General features: G+C 31.5%; 1 long non-coding RNA gene across 1 annotated transcript; it reads right to left on the bottom strand.

The window, feature by feature from the left end:
- Positions 1–1,905: 1,905 nt before the first annotated feature.
- Positions 1,906–3,080, bottom strand: LOC142171440 (uncharacterized). Its single transcript, XR_012701004.1, has 3 exons — positions 2,695–3,080; positions 2,485–2,582; positions 1,906–2,036 (listed from the first exon to the last, which is right to left on the bottom strand). It is a non-coding gene; the product is annotated as an uncharacterized LOC142171440 (long non-coding RNA).
- Positions 3,081–8,261: the final 5,181 nt, after the last annotated feature.

The following is an 8,261-nucleotide window of genomic DNA, read 5'->3' as shown; positions in this document are numbered from 1 at the left end:
AATTGTGAAGGCTCCCGCGGTAAGATAAGGAGATGAGATATTGTGAATTTATTTATGATTTGGGACTACGAGGCGGTACCTCGGGAGTGCCTTTATTGATATTGATTTATGGCCGCAGTTGCCATTGATTATTTGTTGTGATTTTCATAAGGTTGAAAGGAAATTTTGTTTGTTTTCACGAGATATTATTTGCCATTATTTTGTGTAATTAAATGGTGACCTGCTACTTGATTCATTTCCATTGTCATTTATTTTATTATATTGTTAATATTTTACCATGCTATTATTATTTTTCAGTAGGGCCTGACCTGACCTTGTCACTACTCTACCTCGTTAGGCTTGGCACTTACTGGGTACCGATGTAGTGTACTCATACTACACTTCTGCACATCTTTTTGTGCAGATCCAAGTACTTCTTATCAGTCCAGACATCAGTGAGTACCTGTGCACGGAGACTTCGAGGTATATCTGCCAGCGTCCGCAAACTCCGGAGTCCCCTTCTATACTTGTTATGTTGCTTCCTTAGTTCTTTTTTTAGACTCTGCTATATAGAGACATTGAGGATAAATTCTTAGAAGCTTGTGACTTATTTCTACCGGGTTTTGGGAGTTGTAATTATTTGAATTGTAGTTTATTTATTTCAGATATTTATGATTTATTCCGCATTGATAGGCTTACCTAGTCTTAGACACTAGGTGCCATCACGACCTCCTACGGAGGGAATTTGGGGTCATAACATCTTTGCTAAAGGACTATCTTTGCTAGCACATGGAATATAATTAATATTGTGAACAAATTGAAGTTTTCTATTTGGAATTGAAAATTAAATTATATCTCTTGGTTGAAATATATATGATATATATAAAAAATAATATTTATATATATAAGAAATATATAAAGATTAATGGAGACTAATTAGTGAATCCAATTTAGAATTGGACTCGCATATAAAGTCCACAAAAGGGACCTGACGATCACGCAATTCTCATTAGGAATGGGATTCGAATTTCCAATTATTAGAATTGTGGAAAAGGCCGACTAGTGAATTGGTCTTCACGTGAGTAACGGCCTTGGTCTTTTCCTTTAACCTAAAAGGAAAGGATTGGTGACTGTATATATATACTTCACCCAATTAACGTGGTTAAGTGAGTTATTCTAAGAAGCCGCAAAACCCAGAAATATTCTTTAGTTTTTTGTTCTTTCTATTTTAAAAGTTAGAAATTTTTGAGAAAAATTTAAACACAATATTTTCATTTAATTTGTTAGTTAGTTTCATTAATCAAAGAGTTGATAGCAAAGATCGATCTCGGTGTGGATACGCATAGAGTCTTCGCACTATCGAAGAATTTTTGAAACGAGACTCTCTTCACCAGGTACGTCTTAGATCCGATCTTTGACATGTAAATAAATTTTAAACACAAAAAGATCTGCCTAGGATTGTTATTGTTTTCCTCTGCGTGTTACGAACATCTATATGCTATCCTTTAATGGTATCAGGGCCATGATTTCTCGTATATAAAATTTATTTACGAAATATTTAAGATTATATTTGAAGAGTTCAAACCATAATACTTGCGTCTTGTGCAATAGTCAAATTGTTTGAATGCATATGAATTGATATTATTTTATTCTGAATAAAATATATATTCATAAAGATGTGCAGAAGTGTAGTATGAGTACACCACATCGGTACCCATCCAAAATTTTGCATTTCATTACTGATATAATTACTGATATTCTATTCATTAATTTTATCTAATTGGCATCCCACTTTTATATTTTATTTACTACACCGTATGCATTCTAGCTTCTAAAATGGATTAAATAAGAAAAATAGCCATTACACAAAAAACAAAACTATAAATTATATTATCAAATGTATTAAAATTATAAAGAGTTATTCACCAACAACAAGACCCAGAAATCATAGTTGATCCTAACAAAAATTTCTAATTGATAATAGCATTATTGTTGCTTCCACCTGAGGATCTTCCTTTCCCAACCAGTTATGGAGCGCCACTTCATAAATCTAGCACCTGTGAAAAAAAGTTCAGATAAAAATCATGGTGACGAATTTTATCCCAAAAGCTCTTAACCTCCAAATATTATACCAGTAAAAAGAAAAAAATTAAAAGGATATGGTATTAAGATTATCAAATAAGAACTAAATAAGCTTCCTTAAAAATGGTAGGTTGAACACATAATTCATCACCACAGTGGATTACAATATATGCACAACTTGTGACAACTTAATCATAACAGCTTTTTGTGAGGACTTTCTTTTCAAAATTGTACAGCTTACATGAATGCCAACGTATTCCAGATTTTATAATTTGTGGTACTAGTTCTGAAGTCTGAACTATTCTTAACCAGGGAGATTCTAGTAAGTCATCTTAACACCAATGGCGAAACCGAGCGAAAAACCAGCAAGAAGTGATCACAGTCCATCACCACAATTATCATGTGAAGTCTTAAGTGTTATACCTGTAAGGAGTGGGAAATAAGTGAGCCAAGTCCTCAGGGATCATCTCTTCTATCACGCTGGGGTGCGCTAGACCAATATCTTCTCCCATCTTTAACTTCTGAAAATTTTAAGATGTAGAACATTAGCATTTAATTAAGGATGTATTATATCTAAAAAATATATCACTAAGCACATCGACTATGCTACATAATCTGTAACACGGCTCTTACTTGAAGAAACCCAATAGCTCCATAAATCTCAAGACATTTCATACATTTGAAATACAAGAATATAAGTGGAATAATAAAATAAAGTCTGGTGGTATGCAGGTTTATGGGAACAAGATAAAGGAAGCAAGCAATTAGCACCAAGCAACTTTTAACAAAGGAAATAACACAAATATCGACAAACACTTTGTAAATTTTTAAATCGGATTGTCCTTTTATCATGTTCACCAGTTGTTTCCTTTCTCATTTGATACTTTCTCAAAGAAAGAAAGTTCAGTATGAAAGAAAAGGCTTGTGAAGAAGACCATATAGTAGAAAAACACATGTAAGACCACATTTAGAAATGAGCAACTGTCTCCTTCATGAAATTCCAGATTTAGCAAACTTAATCTTTCCTATGGAATACTAGCAATTGTTCAGCACTTATACTGCAACAAGTTAAACTCATAATCTTTAAAAAAGAAAGTAGCAAAACACATGTCTCGCCATTTCTCAATCATAAATTCTGTTCAACCAAGGAAAAAATTAAAATTTTATCAAATGATTGATACTCAAATGTCTTAAAAGAGACCAATTATTTATACAATCTCCTTTAAAAACAAAAATATAATCTGATTGTAAGAAGAGCATTACTTCTTTTACCCTCTTTCATTTTTGCAGGTCTTTCTTCGAGTCCATTACTCATGTGGTCACTCAACTTTCCGAAATTATCTATCAAAGTCATCTTTCTTTCATTTGTAACAGTAAAGTCACTTAACTATGTCTATAGCACTCGGAAGGTCACTAAAACAGATTTATCAAACTTTTGATCGCCAAATACCTATTTTACCCTCCAAATTATCAACTTTTATCTTCTACTTTTTTGCTTTTTTAATATTATAATTTTTTCTCTTCTTAATCAACATTATGGACTTACCTATAGAACCAAAATATTTTTTTAAAAAATAAAAAATAAAAAAAAATATTTTTCTAGCATTATAATGTCGAAATAATAATATAATTGAGCATAATATTCAAGAATATGTAATGTATATTACAAAAATACTTTTATTTTAAATAATTATTTTCTATAGTACGTGCATGGAATATATATTTTAAAACTTTATTTTCTTTCATTCTCAATTATGTAAATAAAATTTTGAGTTTTTTTTTGTTAATATCAAAATTATTATTACAAATAAATTGTTCTAATTAACTTTCTACTATGCTCAATATTTTATTATTCCAACACTATATATGCTTAAATACTATTTTAATTTTTTAATTGTAAATAAAATTTATTTATTCTAAGATAAGTCCATAATATAAATTAAAATGTGAAAACAATTATTATATTAGAAAGCTAAAAAAGAAGAAGATAAAAGTTGATAATTTAGAGGGTAAAATAGGTATTCGGCGATCAAAAATTTGAGAAATCTAGTTGAGTGACCTTCTGAGTGGTATTGACATAGTTAAGTGACTTTGTTGTTACAAAAAAAAATGACTTAGATAAATAATTTTAAATAGTTGATTAACCATTTGAGTAATGGACTCGTCTTTCTTCTTACGATAACAAGAAGTTTTTTACTAGAAACGAGCATACATATAGCTCATCTCATTACCTTCACAAACACACCGACTTTACCCAAGCGAAAAATAGGAGTATCTAGAAAAACAGCTGAACAGGTAGCCTCTTTTAGCTTCGTTGAGTTTTATAGAGACACTAAAGGAGTACAAAATCATACTAATCTCATTTTGTTACCTTCTATGATTCTGCAAATGATACTACAGTCAATTCCATAAGAATAATCCAATCCTTCGACCAATACAACTTCACAGCTCTATTAAAGGAAATAACAATAAAAGACTAAAAAACCTCAACTGCGTTGCTTGTCAGCCAAATTTTCACCATAAATGAAATCATTTCATAGATCAGAAAATATATATAATATTAAATAAAAAAAAAGCAATCTAAGCACAGATCCACCAACTAGCAAAGTGAAACCACACTGTTACCCTAGATCCACATGAATACGCAATCAAATCAAAATATAGAGATGTAGAGAGGACTTAACGGGTGGACCGGGCCGAGTTACTTATTTATTTTTTTTTTTTGTATATTTTATTTTTCTTATTCAATGTTATTGATACTTAAGTGTTTGCAAACCTTTAAAGCTTAAAATTTTTTTTTTTTCGCATTTAAATCTCTCCCAATTAAGAGGATCTATAGTGTTTCCATACTTCCCCTCCAGCATGACTCAAACCCAGGACCTAACGACCGTGGGTGGAGGTGTTTTACCAACTGAGCAAGCCTCAGGCTTAGAATTAAACTTTAAAATTTAAAGTTTAAAGTTTTAAATTTGAAATTTGAATTTTAAAATTAAAATTTGAAAGTAAGTAGCTACAAAAAATTATTTAATAAGACCAATAGGCAATATGTAAGGATCAAACTCCAAAGGTTTTCGTTTTATATTTTCATTGAATAATAAATAATACTTCAAATTAATTTGCAAGTTCTATTTTGATTTTTTGATTTTTGAACTTGCAAATTAAAAGTTTACAACAATTATAAAAAATAAGAAAGAGCACATCACATGTTTTGCATCATTTTTGTCAGTTCATCCATGTCAACACGAGGTTCTTGATTTCCGGCATTGCTTGAATCGGAACCATAAACCATTATATCTCCAATTTCTTGGTCCTCCGCTTCATCTACCTCTTCACGCCCTTGATTTCGCCGTTCTAATCTTATCCAATCTCTGAAGCACACTAAAATTTTCAAAGCGTTGATGCCTAATGAATTACGAGTATCTCCTAGTTGCTGTCTTGCTTGGCTAAATTCACTCTCTGATGCGACTGTTGAAATCGGCACATTTAGCACGTCTCGAGCCATGGCCGAAAGAACAGGAAATTGATTTGAGTTGTTCCTCCACCAACCCAGCGGTAGAAATTCCATTGCGCGGGGCTCTGATGACTTTTGCAAGTAGAATTGGAGGTCATCAATGTTCCTACTACTGGTTTGTTGATGCTCTCATAGTATGGACCAAATCAAATAATCTTCAACACCATTGTTATCCTCCAAAGCACCAGATGCAGATATTGAAACTGGACTTGAAGGAATATTTGCATCTACAACAGCAGAAGCATCAACAATGTTAGCATAATAATTATATAAAGTTTGTAAATCTTTGTGTAAATCATAAATACAAGTTCAACATCAAGGGTTTCAGTTGGTCCAATCCATATAAACATATAAAGCAGTGATTAATTGGCGACACGTGGCCATTTTAATAAAAGGGTTTAAAATAGCACTAATTAGGTAAATAGTGGGAATTGGGTAGAGATATTTCTTAAATTTATCTAGCATAGATTCAACAACAGAAGAATATCCTTCTTTCTTCTTCAAATTATGGAGTAAAAGAGAAATTTCAGCAATATGAATTAAACCATTTACAATAGTAGGATAATAAGCTCTAGAAAACTCAAGTATAGCCACATAAAATTTTTGTAAATATTTTACAACATCTTCAATGACACCCAAGTTCTAGAAGTTAACAAACAGTTAGGATCGATACAATGAGAATTAACAACTTCAGTTATAGGCATTTTATATTTATGACAACATCTTAAGAATAAATAAGTATACTCCACCTAGGAACTATTTCTTCAGGCATGAGTCTTGGTTTTAGTCCATACTGTACACATCTTTCCTTAAATGCATTTAATCTAGCATTTCTATTATTTTCTTGAATTACACCAAGAACTCTTCTAACTAAAGTGATCTCATCTCTAAATAATTCAAGGTCACTCTTCACAATTAAATTATAAATATGGCATGCACACCTAACATGAAATATTTCAGGAAGTGGTGGGTGTAGATGCAATTTTAATATTATAATAGCAGAATTATTTTTAGAAGCATTATCAAATGACATACACAAAACTTTTTCTGAAAGATTGTAAAATATAGCAACTTCATGGATAGTATTACTTGTAAATGCACCAGTATGACTTTGATCTTTATCATATTTAAAAGCAATAATACGTTTTTGCATACAAAAATTATCATCTATCCAATGGCATGTAACAGTCAAATAATCATTTTCATTAACATCACGACCAATATCAGAAGTAAGATAAACTCTACAAGAAAGACTGGCGAATAAATAACGGATATATGTATGATATTGTCCAAAAAGTCGAAAGATATCAGCTCTACAAGTATTTCTAGGAATACCTTTAAACAAAGGGTTATAAATTCTTTGAATATAAGTAACAAGATATGGCGAAGCAGCAAAACTAAAAGGTAAACAACCTAAAACAATTATTTTAGCTAATTCTTCCCGATATTTCGCTATATCGTATTTACCCATTAAACCGCCAGTACCCGGGTTAAATTTTTGTTGCCCACCTTCCTCATCAGCACCCCATGCAATAGGCTGGTTATCTAACATGTTCCTACGAAGTTGACCCGTTCCCCCTGCCTTACCTCCAGTCTCATGTTTATAAACTTTCTTACAAATTTGACATCTTACATAATTTTTATCTTCTTCTAGTCTTTCAAAAAATTTTCAACACTCACTTCTTAATCTTTGATTCCTCTTAATAGGGAGGGGAGGTCTACCTGTATTACCACGACCTTCACCCCTAGTATTTTGAGTTTGACTAGCATTACTAGGTATAGCTGGTAGTGTTTCAAGATTATCAGGTGATTGAATATCATCTAAATTATGATCTAAATTATTATCTATACCATAATTTCTTGAAGTTGCTCATAATCTACATTTAAATTTTCAGGTAAACTTTTGAGAAATATGTGTAAAGCTACTAGAAGAACCAACACCACCTCTTGATTTTTTAGAAGTTTTACTCTTACTACTACCAGCCCTACTAGTTCACGCTTTTTTGGCTGCTCTAAATATATCCATTATGTAAATTAAATTAAGAAATTAAATTAATAATTCTAAATAATAAAATAAAAATATACACCAAAGAAGAGAAAGCGATGGAACGAGTGTATCGGGATTCCAGATGCCGCACTAAATTTGATAGCAAACTTCAGTTAATAGACTGATACTTGATATTTGATGATATTAAATATTGATACCACACTTCACTTGAATACTTGATATTTTATAATTATAATTTTGTAGTGACTAAAGTAAATATTTGATGAAACTTGAAATAATAAATAATTGAGAATTTAAGAGCAATAAACAATATTATCAAGAGAGAATTGAGAGAGAATTAGAGTAGTAAGAGAGCAAATTGTGAGAAAAAATGAAGAATAAGGGGGCTATTTATAGTTTTTAAAAGGTTAAAATTATAAATTATCAATTATTAGGGGTGGGGGGCTATTTTCTTAAGGGGGTAGGCCGAAATGGTAATTTTTGCAAAACATGGTCGTTGCCCAACAATCATTTTTGAATTTGACCGTTGTCAATGGTCAAAACATTAAAAAAAAATAATTGACAACGGTAACTGGGCTGGACCGGACTGTAGCCTGGTAAAAACCCGGTAAGGGGTAACTGAGCTAACCGGGTTCTGGGGCACCGGTTACCAAAAAATATTCGTTCAAGCCCGGTTCCCCC

Source organism: Nicotiana tabacum, chromosome 17 (genome assembly GCF_000715075.1).
Source record: "Nicotiana tabacum cultivar K326 chromosome 17, ASM71507v2, whole genome shotgun sequence".
In the NCBI taxonomy this organism is placed as follows: domain Eukaryota; kingdom Viridiplantae; phylum Streptophyta; class Magnoliopsida; order Solanales; family Solanaceae; genus Nicotiana; species Nicotiana tabacum.
Note: the sequence above shows the minus strand (reverse complement) of the source record. Positions and strands in the feature narration are given on the sequence as shown.